Here is a 15291-nt window from a genome sequence, read left to right on the forward strand (position 1 = left end):
CCGCCCCCGACCCACCTGCATCCCATCCCTCCCCCCACCCACTCTCCCCATACATGTATAAATCCACCCCCTCCCACTCGCCCTACCTAACCTCCCTCCCTCCGCACCATTCCGGACACCTGTCCCTTTACGCCTCCGGGGGGTGCTCGAGGGACCGGCGGCGGGGGGTCGAAGTGAGGACGGGGGGCGCGCTCACTCGAGTGGGAGATGGTTCGGGAGGTGGGGCGGGGTGGGTGGGAAGAAAGGGGGCGGGATGTGGCGTGTACACCGATTTCGTTTTGCGGCCAGCAGCCGGTTTCCTCACGGGCGACTGACTAACGGTCAGAGGCAGCGGATTCTTCTTCGGAGGCGATGGCAATGGATATATCCCGCCCCTCCTCCCTTCATACTCGCCTCTCCCTCCCCGCTCTCTCGGACGCCATCGGGACGGCGCTTTCGGAAAGAACAGGGGCGGCTAGGAAAGTGTGTACCAAATAACATGTCCGTAGCATCGTGGTTAGGTTTGGTCAGGGCCTTGGGGGGACGGAGTGGATGCGATTTGTACATACGGTCATTCCGATAGGAACAGTGCAAGGGCAACAAATAATAAGCCTAGCCTTATGCCTGCGTGAACTACAGGCATCTTTTTCGATTGGTGCACATAGTTCGTCGGAGCGAAAGAGTCCTGCCTGGAACTGTGGGGCTGCCTCGTTCATCGAAATACACCGCGAATCAATAGCCATGGCTATAAATAATACCAGATAGATCCAGACAAAGACAGTATGTGTTATGAACAGGATTAAATAACAAATAATTGCCGGTCCAGTTTAAAACTACTCTATGAGCACTCATTGTTAAGTACTTATCCTACACGGTCATAAATATTCCCCCTCAAAAAGCCGTGATGACATAAACAGTTGGTTGTAATTTGTTCAAAAATATATTTTTTTGGTTTTCAAGTGAATTCGCTCCGCTGAAAATATTTATGTATTACTCACAGAAATTTTAAGACGACACATGAGGTAGATAACATTTTTAAAATTAATGACATAAAAGAAAATTTTCCAAACCTTAGCAATACCAATGTTATTTAAAAGAAACGCAATGAACCAATTGACTAGAATTTACGTTACATCTACAATGATTACATTTAAAATGAAGTCGCAACTTTGAATAACGAACCATCTACTCATTACTCGCGTAAATGACCTTGCAATGAAAACAAATGGGATTAATCAATTAAATTAATAATCAAATAAAAAATGTATATCGCCAGCTCAAATTTTGTAACTTTAAAATGTCAAAAAAGGGTTCATGAAATGGATGGGAAATAAAAAGAAAACCGTAGGATTAAGCAATAATAATACTTAATGCCTACGCAAATGAACAGTCTTAAGATTCGAATGAGAAAACGCGGAACAGGAGCGACAGACTCATTTACGATCTTTCCGCGGAGCCAGCGGAATAGATCCAAGGACAACAAGAACAATACGTTAGGGAACGTTCCGCGAGCGTGATAAGATCATCGGACGCGGGAAATAAATACGGGTAGACGGCAAGGTAACAGAGAAAGAGTCTTAGATAAAAATAATGAATGTTAGCCGGAGGAGATCGAGTGAAAGAGGGGCGAAGGGAGAAGAAAGGTCTACGGGAAGCGCAGCGGACGAGGAGCCGCCCGGGTATCGAGGAGAGAAGGAGAGGACCAGGGAAAGAAGGCGGAGGGCAGCGACGGACGGGAATAGAAAGCATGCATACGTGTTGGAGAGGAAGGCGGGTGTGAGGGACGAGGAGGGTTGACTGCTATCACCCGAAAGATTAGTGCGACCATGGGAAACAAGAGAAAGACGTAAACGAACCCCTCGGCAACCTGAGTGAACGGCGAACGTCGAACGCTGTGCGAGAAAAGGGTGCCAAAGGGCTGCGAGGCGAGGGAATTGAAGGAGCTTGGAGGGAACGGACGGAGGATGAATGATGAAGGGCCACCGGTGTAGCCTCCGCAGATGCGGAGCTCTTCGAAAAGATGGACGAAGGATGTCAAATGGGCACGAGTACACGCGAGAGCGAAGCAGTGGGATGGTGGCGTTCGCTCCATCCCCAGTCCTGGTTGATGGCCCCCGGGGACATTCCCTCCCGAGGCCCTTGAGATTTTCCATCTTATACTGTTTCCGCGAAGTTCATGTGTAACATCAATAAGCGATTCCGGAGGGCATAGCGTTAGACGAAAAAAAAACATGTTCGGCAGCACGGTAACGATGAAAAATGCGTGAGATTCCCACCAACAAGAAGATATTTCAATGACAACTGTTATTTCATGGAATGGCATTCTTTATTTTGTATCTTTACCTCTTGCATTGGTTCCAAAAGTTGAACTTATTATAAAAGAATTAACAGATATTCACCATTTAAAATTTGCCTCAATTAAGTTAGAATTGTGCAAGAAAACAGAAATCAGCATACATTACACCCGTAAAAAAAACAAATTCCTAATGTATTAACAATTTCTGGAGTTATAATTTATCATGTCAAGAGAGAATCGTAAAACATTGGTCGTCAAATGAATCTTGTAACCGCTACGTCGCAATTTAATCAAATATTCAGAAATGGAATCCGAATCATTATAAGTCATTATCGATTCTATTTTAGGTGCCTAGTCATTATTTAATTTTTCTCGATTTTTCATGTATCTTAAAAATATTTGTGAATTTATGCATTATTTTTGGTGACACTAAAATGTCAAAAACGCCATTATTCATGAAGCGGAATCCATTAGTGACTCCAAATCAAGTATATGTGAATTTTATTTCCTATGTCAAGGGAACTCTCGTCTCAGAAGTATTTACTCTCCAAAGCGTTTTTCGATTTCTTTCATGGTTATCGTATAAATATGCATGAGCCTTCAAAGTGGCGTGAAGATGATAATAACCCATATAAAATGTGTCCATGAATTATAGACCTGGAATGAAAATCAGCATGCAACAAATGTTAACTGTTTTTAAATGTCCTGTCTTCCATTGCGTACCTTTAAGGGGACATGGAGAATTAATTTCTTTCTCTAATAGAAGTTACGAACATAATGACATTCGCCACGAGCAGTGTGAATGCGCCATGATTTTATTTAACCCAGCCCCATATCCATCTTCGAATATACTTACTCAAACATTTATGTAAATCTAAGGTTGGCATTTGATTTGGATGTAGACACGCCTCTGTCATCAGAATAGTAACCCATTAATGAATCAAAAACTACTGAGTTCAAATACTACGTAGATAAAATAGAGATTTGCTTCGATGCTAAGATGGTACGATGAATGCCAACTGTTGATCCTAAAAGACGAAAAAGGTGTTTAATCTACTGCGCGAGAAAGTCCATCATTTATAAGAGAGATGAAAATCCTCATCAATTGCAAGCATAATCTATCTTGATAGGACGTTTGATAAAATTAATTCCATTACTAAGACAGGAATCACTTTATCACCAAGGTAGCAACTCCCTCTAGCCCAATTTATAATAATCTCTTGAGAAAGTTAAATGTATTATCCCTGCCTTTTAAAACTCTCTCAACCATTCAATATAAACTTGTAAGTCATTCAAAGCATTGACCGTAAAGAACAATTTTATCTCGAACATACAAATATCTAAAGTTTTTTGCCGAGTTCAAAAAATGAATACTGCTTCCCAAAACCTTCATTGATCGTTATATTAAAATAAAAACTACAATCTATCAAAAAGAATTTTGGGCATTGCATATTTATAGCTCTTATTTCCAAAGATTAGCAGAAATATCTTAAGTTTTTCTAAGACAAAAATGGCGCATCTATCTAGGCAAATAAACAATCGAAATACATAATTCCAAAAGAGCTTCAGATTGCACTATACAAAAATACAAGTTAAAAATGAGCTGTTAAAGAGAAAATTACATGTTGTGGTAATAAGCTACGGTAAATGGAGACCGTTTCTATAGACTGATTCTCGGCGAGTTATTTGGCCGTCCGATAGAGTTCTTCTCAAAAAGCTCATTCAAGAAATATCCCAGTTTAGAAGATGAATAACTACGAACCTCGGCCGTAACCCATCAGCCACCTTACTTCAAATAGCATTAATAGTTACATGTTACCATGCCTATAACGTAAAAATGCAAGAATACAGCATTCCTATTTTTTTAAATAATTACTGTACCTTACACGATAAACTATTTCGGCTCTAAAATCGTCCATGAACAGTAAATATTAGAGGAAAAGTGGGCTTAAGATCTGGGATTTACCTAAATGAGAAACATCTATCAGATCGTAAAAAAATAGGTTCAAATATAAAATCTACAAGGATCTTAATTAAATAATATTCTTTAAAAATACCGCCATTTTTGGGATCATTTGTCGTTATCACCATACAGCCTGTAGAAGCAAAGATAACAAATAATGTAAGGCAAACAATATGAGGTTCTCGTGACACTTAGAAGTTAATAGTCGTTAGGGTCCGTCGAACAACGACCATTAAATGGTAAAATAGCGTATATAAAATAAAGTTCGACTGTGTCCTATGGAAACAGGAGATGTACGTGAATTTTAGTTTATTTCTGTGAAAGAAAGTGTCTGTTTAACACGGGAGCCCTACTCACGAAAATAAACAGTTCCGTTTTGCCAAACATATCAACATGCAATGTAAAGTAAATATTTTAAATCTTCAATAACCACGCAAAAATCCTCAAGTAGGGTACAATTCTCTTTGCTTCAATCAATTTCCCATTCATAATTTTTTTCCTACAACTATTTTTTGCTTATTATCACCAGTGCTTCAATCCGAAAATTGGTTGAAGACAGCGCTCCGTTTTTCTCGATTGATACATGGTTTTCTACCGTTCAAGGTAGGTTTCGGCTGAGCACCAGCTGATCATCTCTAAATAGCTCAGCATCCACCTTCCACCTACCCTGCCTTCTCTGGATGTATCCCGTAATTCTTCTCTCCTTTACCTCGTTTGCTTTTCTTTACCTCTATTATACCTTTTCATTCTTCCCTACCCTGTACTACTACTCGAACTGCACGGTAGCTATTCTGTCCTATAACCTTCTTTATTGATCGATTTCTTTGTCCACCGGCCTTCCTCATGGCCTTCTTACCATTTATTTTCCCATCAACTATATTCGTTACAAATTCGTGGTATCTCAAAAAGTGTCTCTCACTTTATCTGGCCATTTCATTTTCCGAATTCTATTCCAGTAATAGGTTTCGAAGGCTTCTATTCCCTTAGCAGACCTCTACTATTCTCTCTCCTTTGGCATTTCCTTTCAATTCTCCGGCCCAAATTACCCTGCGATACTTAGACCTTTGCCATCTCCAACTTCACTCCGTTCAAATTGTCCATCATTCTTTAGTTCACCTTCCCCTTACTTTGCTGTGGATTTCTTCCAATTTTCCATACACTTCTATTTCCTCTGCTTAGTGGCTGGACGTCTGCACATACACCTACACTATCACTGTTTCCCTCGAGTCTCCTTTTAACTTGATCTTCAGGATCCTCTCGTTCAGTTGCCAACTTGCTTAAATTCTTAATCTCCATTCATTCTTCAGAAGGATACCCACTTCTGTGATCTTCGGATCGTCTCCTGAGTATGTTACTCCATCTATCTGTCGCTCCAAAAGTCAACTGATATGTCCTTTTAATTTCGCCGACACCTAGCATATCCAGCTCCTTCACAACCATGAATACCCACCCATTTTTCTGCTTTCCAATAATTCCTAGGAAACCCTGAGGTCTCACATCACTATCCTACATTTTTCCGTTCTCACTCATGTTGCCTTTTCTGCCCTTCCCTCCCGGAGAACCGATTAGGAAACTATTTCACCTCCGGGATAATTATTTTAACGGAAGGAATGCCATCACGTCATTTTGTACACAAAGCTGCATCATCAAGGGAATCTAAACTGGCAATTTTCCGTTGCTTTTAACAATTTTTAAGTCTCCTTTATGCTTCTAGATATTAATTTTCATTACTTTCCACACGAAATTTTCCGATTGTCATCAATTCAAATGTTCCGTTGAAATAGTTACTTTTACCATAAAATCTAAACAAGTAACCATCGAAATAATTTACACTAATTCATAGTTACAATGCATTGAAAAGTTTAAATATAGTTTCAAAGGCTGAAACAGCAAGTATAATTCACATTATATCTTTTATTTATCTGCTCAGATTCTCTATGATTCCCCGAGTTTAAAAAGGCACGCATTGGGTGTACCTTCATTCAGGCACATCCAATGCGTTCCGTTGCATTCAGTGCTAACTCTATTTGGAATTTTCTCCTGAAGAATCAATAAATATGCCCAATAGGCGTATTTATTGACGACTAGAGAGACCATTGGACATTTATTGGGCCTACGGAATTATGGCATCGCCTCCGCTTAGCTATTCTTAGCTCCCAAGCAAATGATGTAGTAGAATGTATGAAGCTAGGCGGAAGGAAAAAACAAACAGATGGCGAGAAAATAATGAGCCAACATCGTATTCCCTTCCATTAGGACTACAAGAATTCGTCATTACGGTCCATGGTGCTCGACGCCCGACGCCTCTATGCGGGGGATGGCACCGGGGTGGCCGTCAAATATAATCCTGAGAGCGCACAACTCTCGCCTAAACTTGGTCACTCCTGGCCATTAAGGCAACCGGAAAAGGTGCGAGGGTGATAATAAGGAACATAAACAAACAAAACATCTTCTTATTGGGGAAAAACAATAATGAAATCAGCGCGTGGAGGACCGACCGTGAGTTGAGGCCGAGCGGAGAGGTGTGCATCGTCTCCGAGAGGATGTGTGTGGGACGGAGCGACGGGCCGGGAGGGGGGTTAGAGGAGGCGGTGTGGGGGGGGGGGGGGGGGCAGAAGGGGGCGAGGAGCTTGGGACGGAAGACAGAAGTGGGAGAGAAATTATTGCACTCGTACGTGTGTGTGTGTGTGTGTGTGTAGGAGCGTGTGTGGTGCGAAAACTTCGCCATGGGAAAGACGGCATAGGTGAGAGTTTTTCCTGCCTCGGACGCCCTCATACGCACTCGGTGCGCAGCTGCGGGAGAGAGGGCGTGGGAGGAGTGGTGTGGAAGGAGTGAGGAGGGGAGGAATGCGGCGGGGAGGGACCGGGGGGGGATCGGAAGGCCCCCCTCCCCCACTCTCTTTATTGCTCCCATCCTCGCGAGATTTCTCGGACCCTCCGACCGAAAATGCTTTTACGGCTCCTCGTGTGTCTTTTTTAAATGTTTCCACGCCGCGGGGCGATGCTGCGGCGGGCGCGGCCGTCGTAAAATGAATAAATACGCAGCGCCAGTTCGTCATGTCCGCCGCCTAGCCGTGGGCTTGCTTTTTTTTTAATTTCCGGAATTCGGCGCGCGATTCAATTAGTATCATTTCACCTGAATGCCGTGGTCATGCTCCTCGATGCCCGAGGGCCTTGGCACATGCACAAAAAGGTTGAACGTTTTCCGCTAATTCATCTCCAGAGGAGTTGCAGTGAAAATTTCTTGCTGACTCAATTTCGGAGTGAATGTGAATAAATATACTAATGTATTATATTCCGCGAGGGGCTACTAAGTTAGCGTTATTAAACCAAACCTGATCGTTTTTAGCTTAAGTTTTGGTTCATAATCATTAAATGAAGAACACAATGTATACTTCCACATGGACATGAATTTCCACAAAATTGAGCCGGAAACAATTGAATACTATTTGATTCATAAATTTAACAACATCGTGAGACAAGTCTACGCTTCAGCGCAGAATCGCTTATGTTATTAAATTATAGAACGCTTTGTGCAATGAACTGATGAAGTGCTCAGTAAATCATCGTGTCAGACATTATTATTTCCAGTGACCACAGCACCCCTGGTGAGTATGTACTACATGTGCAGGTATGTTAGTAGTTCACTTAAATGGCAACAGCTGAAAATCGTGACAAAAAGCGAGCAAATCTTTCGAGCGAGAGCATCTTCTTTACTTTGATTTCTCAAGCTTATACATGCAACCCTGTGGTGGCACTAGAAAACATACCTGTATGTATCGATTTTTATTTCTACTGAAACAAGTTTTATTTTATTCAAGGAGCAAAAAGAATAACGGTCCTTTTTTTAATTAAATACAACAGCCGTTACCAAACCCAGAAAATCAATAGCAGGCAAATAAAAATAAAAATTCAAAGATAAATGAAACAGTTTCTGGCGTCACTTGGTGGAAATTCTTCATATTGAAATTAAATTTAAAATACTTCGCCTTTCCACATAAACCACTTTTATTACTACCTAGGTTTCGTTATGGTATAACATCATCAGGTTTTACCTGGCACAATCTTAACCTAGGCCACATTAATAGTAGAATGAGCTACTCTTTCATCTTCCCCCATGAGAATATAGGTGGCCATTCTATGGAGTATACGAATATAACGATGGCCTGGGGAGACAGGCAGAGGATGAATTCCACCAAGTTAATAGCGAACTTGGACAAAGTTTACCCTTACAACATTGTCTACTTCGTTTGAAGATATGCATGATACGTCTATTAACGATTTTTAATGCCTACATTCGGGTTTTACAAACAAAAACCTCGGAAATATTTATACAAGAGCATGTTTGATTGGCAGGGGCATTTCTTTCAGTCTCTGAAGGCAGAATAAAGCGAAATTGTTAAATAAGGCGCAAACATGGCAATATCCTGAAATATTTCTTACAAAATGCCTATACAAGTATATTAGCGCACAAAACGAAGTTACCCATACTTGTACACTTCGTGTAATCGACCTATTAATGTCCGAGGATGGGATAGAAAAACAGCTTCAATAAATAAATGGAAACAAAATCCAGGGTCCGGAATAAATACCTATTAGAACACAAAAAGAACACTGAAGATATCGCACTTTATATAAAGACAGCTTTTGAAAAGTCGATAGAAGAAGATTCAGTACCTCGAGAGCTAGGTCACATAGTCCTCCTCTGCAAAGGCGGCCATAGAGTGGGTCTCCGTTATTTAAAACCAATTTATTCAACATATAGTATATCCTTTGATATGCAAAAATCTTAGAACAAAACACTTTTAAAAATATAATGTCCTTTCTCGACATTAGGAGCGTACTCTGCCATCCACAGTACAAGTTCAGGAAAACATTATCCAAAACGCAAATGAGTCTCTATACTCATGGTATACTGAAATCAAAGGAAGGAAATACAGAAGTGGATGCTGCTGCATACGTACATTTTAGAATCCAAGGAAGCCCTCGACTGAGGTCCTCACGAGAAATAATGCACAAGCTAAGACGTTGGGGTATCACTCACAAAGTAGTTTGGGGACTGAACTGGATTAGTGACTTTTTATCTAACCCTAAACATAAAGCTATCGTCCATGGGTTGAGTAATATAGATGTAGACATAAGTTCAGTAAATATCATATTGCCCCTACACATCCTAAGATACGTTAAGGATCTTAGTTCCCGCGTGTAAGTTAACATGATTTCTTTTCATTTCTATGCCCTTCCACTATTCCAGTGCAAGAATGAAAAATATAGTATATCTCGACGCACCCTCTGTAAAGCAGCGAATCTCGTAAAAATTCATTAAGTTCAGACGCAAACGGGGCAATTATTATAGGATATTGGATTCATCACTATATGAAAATAAATAGATTTAACAGTCTGTTTGAAACATTGAACTTTGGCCAAAGATATTTACGGGACCATAAAGACACTGCATATAACACATATCTTGCATTCAATTTACCATACCAGTCTAATCTGATTTCTGATCTGAAAAGGAATCATTTAAAACTGTGAGGATTTAAAAATGTCAATGAAGATATCAAATTTCCAATTATGAGGTTGAGTAACGACTACGAGAAAAGATACAAGATAGTACAAATTTTCAGTGAGTCCATTCAAAATAATACTTTTACGGTTAAAACTACACTTAGAACACTGAAAATAATTCTGGGCAAATCTTTAAAGGTGAAAACTCATTGGGTTTTGCGAATTGTGTGAAATAAACAATGCCTTCCAAAACAGGCTACGGAGTTATTCCGATTTCGAGCTTAATAAGGTGCACGCGATGAAAACAATCGATTAAAAAGAAACAGGTGCTCAGAAACGATAATTTTGTCGCATATTTAGGTGTGCAGTCGGCAGGGCATTTTGGCATAAAAAAATTAATATTTCGCATATTATTTATGCCATTCTTCAAAGCATCTTCAATAAAAGTTGTGTTTTCTTTACTTTTGTCTTTGATAAGACCCCGAAAAGATAGTTTCCGGTGGCACCGGTGGACCTCGGTAAATAACACCTGCCGATGGTGATAAAAGCGTGGAACGGTGTGAGGGAGAATGAATTCACGGCAAGAAAGCTGACGGCGAGGTGGCGAGAAGGGGAGGCGTTGAAGGTGGTGAGAATTGTGATCGGGGGGTCTTGGGGAGTGGGCTCTGGGGAAGGATTGGTAGGGAGGCCAGGAGGGAGAGCCGACGTCGGGGCGAAGCGATTGGGGGGGGGGGCGGAGAGAAGCATGGTGTCGGTCACAGGGCGACAGGGAAGCGCAGAGGAGATTCCGATGGGACGATACCCGAAAGTGGATCGCCTGGAGTGCATTCGCGGCGGGTGATAAGGGTTGAGTGGAAGGCACACGCGAAGAGCTCCGAAGATATGACGGAATAATGAAAGAAAACACGCTAATAAGATTGTGAGTTACGAGTGACAGACAGCGCTCCTGACTTGTCGGGTGGAATTATGAATGGCGTTCAACAGATATTTAATGAACCTTTAATTTGTAGAGCGATAAGCCATATCTTCGTATAAAGGATCGCGTGAGGATGCTTTCCAGTGATCCACAATGAAATAGATTTCCGAAATTTGATAAAAATAAAAAACAGCTATATCGATGGCCGTCCTTAAGACAACCAATTATAACAATTCCACGATTAAACGATTATTTTCAAATTGTAACGATTTATTACACCAGACACAAACAATATTTCTTTCATTTTCACAGTTTCAGCTATAAAATTATAACTAGAAAAAGGTAATAATCAACGATCTTATCTTGAAATGAAAAAATAATAACTTGGTGATTCCCCTGAAAACTTAATTTTCGGTGATTTTGTGATTCCACTGATTTTCAGTGGAATCACAAAGTTACTTTTTTCATTTCCAATATGAATCGCTTCCATTAAGTTCCGCCGGAAACCATAAATTTTATCTTGAGTTCAATCATCAATATTCTAGGGGTAAAACATATTTCAAGCATTTTGAGAGAGTAGAAACAAGGGGTAAAATTTTAGCAAAGGTACGCGATATTTTAGAAAAGCATTAGTAAGTTAGGAAACCCCTGAAATATTTGTTCCTTACAGAAATGGCTGCCTGAGGAGATAATGAAGTCGAAAAAACGTGAAGACACTATACAAATTGTATTTATAATGTTCACATAGATTTAGAAAGATATCACCGGCAAAATGCTCATTATTGTCTTAACAGTATCATAGAGGTTAAAATAGATAGAATAAACATTTGATGTATTTAATCCTCTTAGAGATATGATGGAATTAATGTAAGACTGTGGATGTTTGCTGTAAACCTGTGCCAGTGTGATCCAAAAGTGTGTATGTGTATTCAAAATAGTTGTAATTTTGCTTCCTTTTTCAAAGCTGAATTGTAATTAATTGAAGTACGTGTTTGGGGCTATTGCAGGAATACAAATCGTGCATTTCCTTCCGGAAGGGTCCCGAATTCAAATGCGGGAGGTTACTCTTAACATATACTTTAAAAAAATCAAATGCTGTGATTTTCCGGAAAACAATAGTAACTTTGAAGATAAGGGAAACTGCAGGCGGAACTGGGGCCTCCTTGGCATGAATTGTAATTACCCCGGGGAAATTGATCTCCCTACCTTGAATGCATGAAGTATAAAATCCAGAGCAGAGTAAGAGTGGATCTTTACCCTCACCCTTCAAAACCATCCTATTGGTTAATCATCGTTGAGGTAATTACGTTTGAACCCTACAACAACACGACTCTTATAACGGTAAAATGTATTAATCGTAGGTTATACGAGAGGTTTCCCATTTCATTCCTAATAAAGAGATTCTTGCAAGGATTACTCCCTGTTCATGCATTGCAAATCAGAGTCCTTTCGCAGCAATATGAAACAGCTTCGCGTCCGAGATTTATATCTTTCCGAGACATGAATAATTCAAGAGCATATTCAACACTCATAAAGTATGCGCGAAGTGATATCAAAATTCAGAACACAATGATTTAGGAAATATCTCATAACAATATGATTAAGCCACCCTCGGTATGGGCGCTTACCTATTCCCGCGCCTGATTCCACTCTTGCGAGGGGGAAAACGAGGGATTTAACCTACTCGATTTCCAGTCGGTATTCGAATCTTGACTCCGTAGATCAAAGAAAAAATCCGACTTCAATAGCGCCGGCCGTGGCGATACGAGGGTTCATAAGTAACAAAAGCAGATGAAAGTGCAAAGAAGAGATAGGTTTTGGAATGGCGTTTGCTCGAAGGAAACGCTGGAGTCACTTCGTGCGTGAGGGGATAGAGTAGAAGGAAGGGGGTCAAGATAAAGAAAGGGGTGGATGAAAGGGAAGGGATGTAGGAGGTTGGCGGGAGGAAGGAAGGAGTCACGAAATCTCCTTCTTTGGATCAAGTGCATTCAACTTCCCCCGGCAGAGACTCCACTCCTTAAGTCGTTGAAAGTGGCTGACTGGCTTGGCTCGCCCTCCGCACCATCCACCCCTCAACCCCTTTGCTCGCCCACCCTTAAACCCTCCCCCTTCCCATCCCCGTCCCGTCAACCCCCTTCGGCCACGCTTCCTGCCAATCTACGTGCCCAACGGCTCAGAGCGCCATTCGCGGGGATACTTAGAAAACGAGTAGGTGGGAGTTTCATCCATAAAAATTCCAACTAAGGGAAGCGAAGTTAACGTCATTTAACAAGTTACCCGGTGAAAATAAATGGAAAGATTCTACACTCCTATGTAACTGATTGCTCACGGTCGGTATTACTTCATTACTTTTCACTCGTAATATAAATTGGATTGTGTTTGAACATCCGTTCGAACGTCTGCAGCGCTCGATGCTTAACTGTAATTAATGGAGAGAGGCACTATTCCTTTTCCTGGTCTAGCGAAAGGATATTTCACAAATTTGATGTCTTCAATTATTATACGTAGAAAGCAATTAGATTTGTTGTCACAATCTATACGCTCGCAATTTACAATGTGTCAAATCATTTTTGTCTGCAACTCAATTTACATTTGAATGAAAATTTTTACTATCAATAAGAACTATAACAGGACCATGAAAAATATGCTATTCCTTTTCTGTTTTCATTCAGAGGTTCCATTAATCATGAGACGAGCTTCTCGTGCAAATCAATATGCCCTTTAATAAAGAGAGACACCGAAAAACTTGTAAGAAATAAAAGAATATATAAACGAGCAGGTGATATAAAACAGCATTAATAATATGGAAAATATTTTAACACAATTAAAATCAAGTGCAGATTAGTGAGAGAGGGCCGTTGTCGAATTTTCAATCACGTTATCAGAAAGAATGTTTCGGCCTGTACACTACTTATAAGGTGCCTTCTTATTCACCAATTTTTAAATGTTTAACATTCCGATTACTACACGACAATTTACGAAGTTTTAGTACGCCAACTAATTCTGGGTGGAAATAGAAAGATTAAAGAAAAAGAAACGGATAAAGGTGCATGGAATTTTTCGATGTTAAAGGTATTTATACGCTGGTAACATTGGTCTTGGAAATTCATAGTTTACCATCTTTGACGGCTTTCGACTAATCGGATTTCCTATACATTTCTTAGAAAATTAATTGCCGAATTATTTCAGACACCTCATCGACTCACGGGTATTTCTCGCCACTTCCCTAACCAGTCAGACAAATAATGCAAAGCAAAAAGAGACGCCGGAAATATTCATTAAGGAATGACGACGAGATGATGTATCTGACCTATTAGAAAGCCGTAGAGATAAGGAAGGGTGGTTCAAAATTTAAACGTAGATCTAAATAACAACTAATACTCGGCCATTAAGGAACCGATTCCCTCTTAGAATCGTTTCCACTCGTCTCATTCTTGTTTCTCTCCTCTGAATGAATGCACCTCAAGAACCAGACCACTTTGACCTCTCTCTCGCTTATGAGAAACCCGAAGTTTACACTACACCATCCGCCACCTCATGGAACCTCCCTTTGTCTTTAACATTTCCCTGTGGTCCTTCATGCCTGCGTTCCATCGTGTTCAAAAACCCCAAGAGAAATTTATGCTCCCACAGATCTTTTCCTTAATCTCTTTTCTCTCTTCGTCAAGCGCCCACAACTCAAGCCTCTTACATCGTTCATCCCCCAGGGGCGAACCTCCACATTCCAGAAACCAATGGATACATTGATGAATGGTCACCGTAGCACAGTGAATAAGACTCAAATAGTACGCGCATAAGGTTTCGCTGAAAATTAATACTTCTACGGTTCTTCTGGAGGACACGTTTTTTATTTAAAAACGATAATAAGAAAATAAAATGGCTTCTCACAAGGCAATTGGTCGTGGGCACATCAAAACTCCCGTTCGATATTTGAGGCGATCGCCTGTGATTATTGGTAAGGCGGCTGAAAGAATTAAATGTTGTAGCATTTTATCTACCATAATATTGCAAAAAATATTTTTACGGTCGTCATATCTCATTTCTTTTCAAACAGTTAAATATGAGCATAATTATATTTTTTCACTCACCTGCCTTTCCGTATCCATTTTCTGCAAGAGCAACATTACTCTTAGAAAAGTGCGCAGTGCATGAGAATGCCATAAAGCACCCGAGAAAATTAATTAAAATTTAAAAGAATTACCCTAATGAGTCCATGCCTTAAAGTATACAAAATATCATAATTATCATTCTGGATTGGTATTAGGCAGCCATCGATTCCCATACATAACTTTTCATTCCTTTAGTGGTCCTTGCACTGCTGTCATCACTAGATTCTTGTAGTTCTCCACCGGTCTTCTTCGGTAGTTGTTCCCCTCCTTATCCCTTCGTCTACAAAATTGCACCTTCAAACGATGCACAATGATCGTTACCTCAAAGTCATTGCTATATCATCTTTCAACGTGCTAATAATAATTTTTTTCATTACGTAAAATTTTTATTTACCTTTGCCGTGTTCAGTTTAATTAGTTTAAACAAACAAGCGGATAAAAAAACTTTAAAAAATTATTAAGATAAAAAATGGAATTGCCCCCTAGTTAATTTTGGCGCGTCTCCATCCCCCTGAGA

Source organism: Hetaerina americana, unplaced genomic scaffold, assembly GCF_022747635.1.
Source record: "Hetaerina americana unplaced genomic scaffold, ioHetAmer1.1.p SCAF_36, whole genome shotgun sequence".
In the NCBI taxonomy this organism is placed as follows: Eukaryota; Metazoa; Arthropoda; class Insecta; order Odonata; family Calopterygidae; genus Hetaerina; species Hetaerina americana.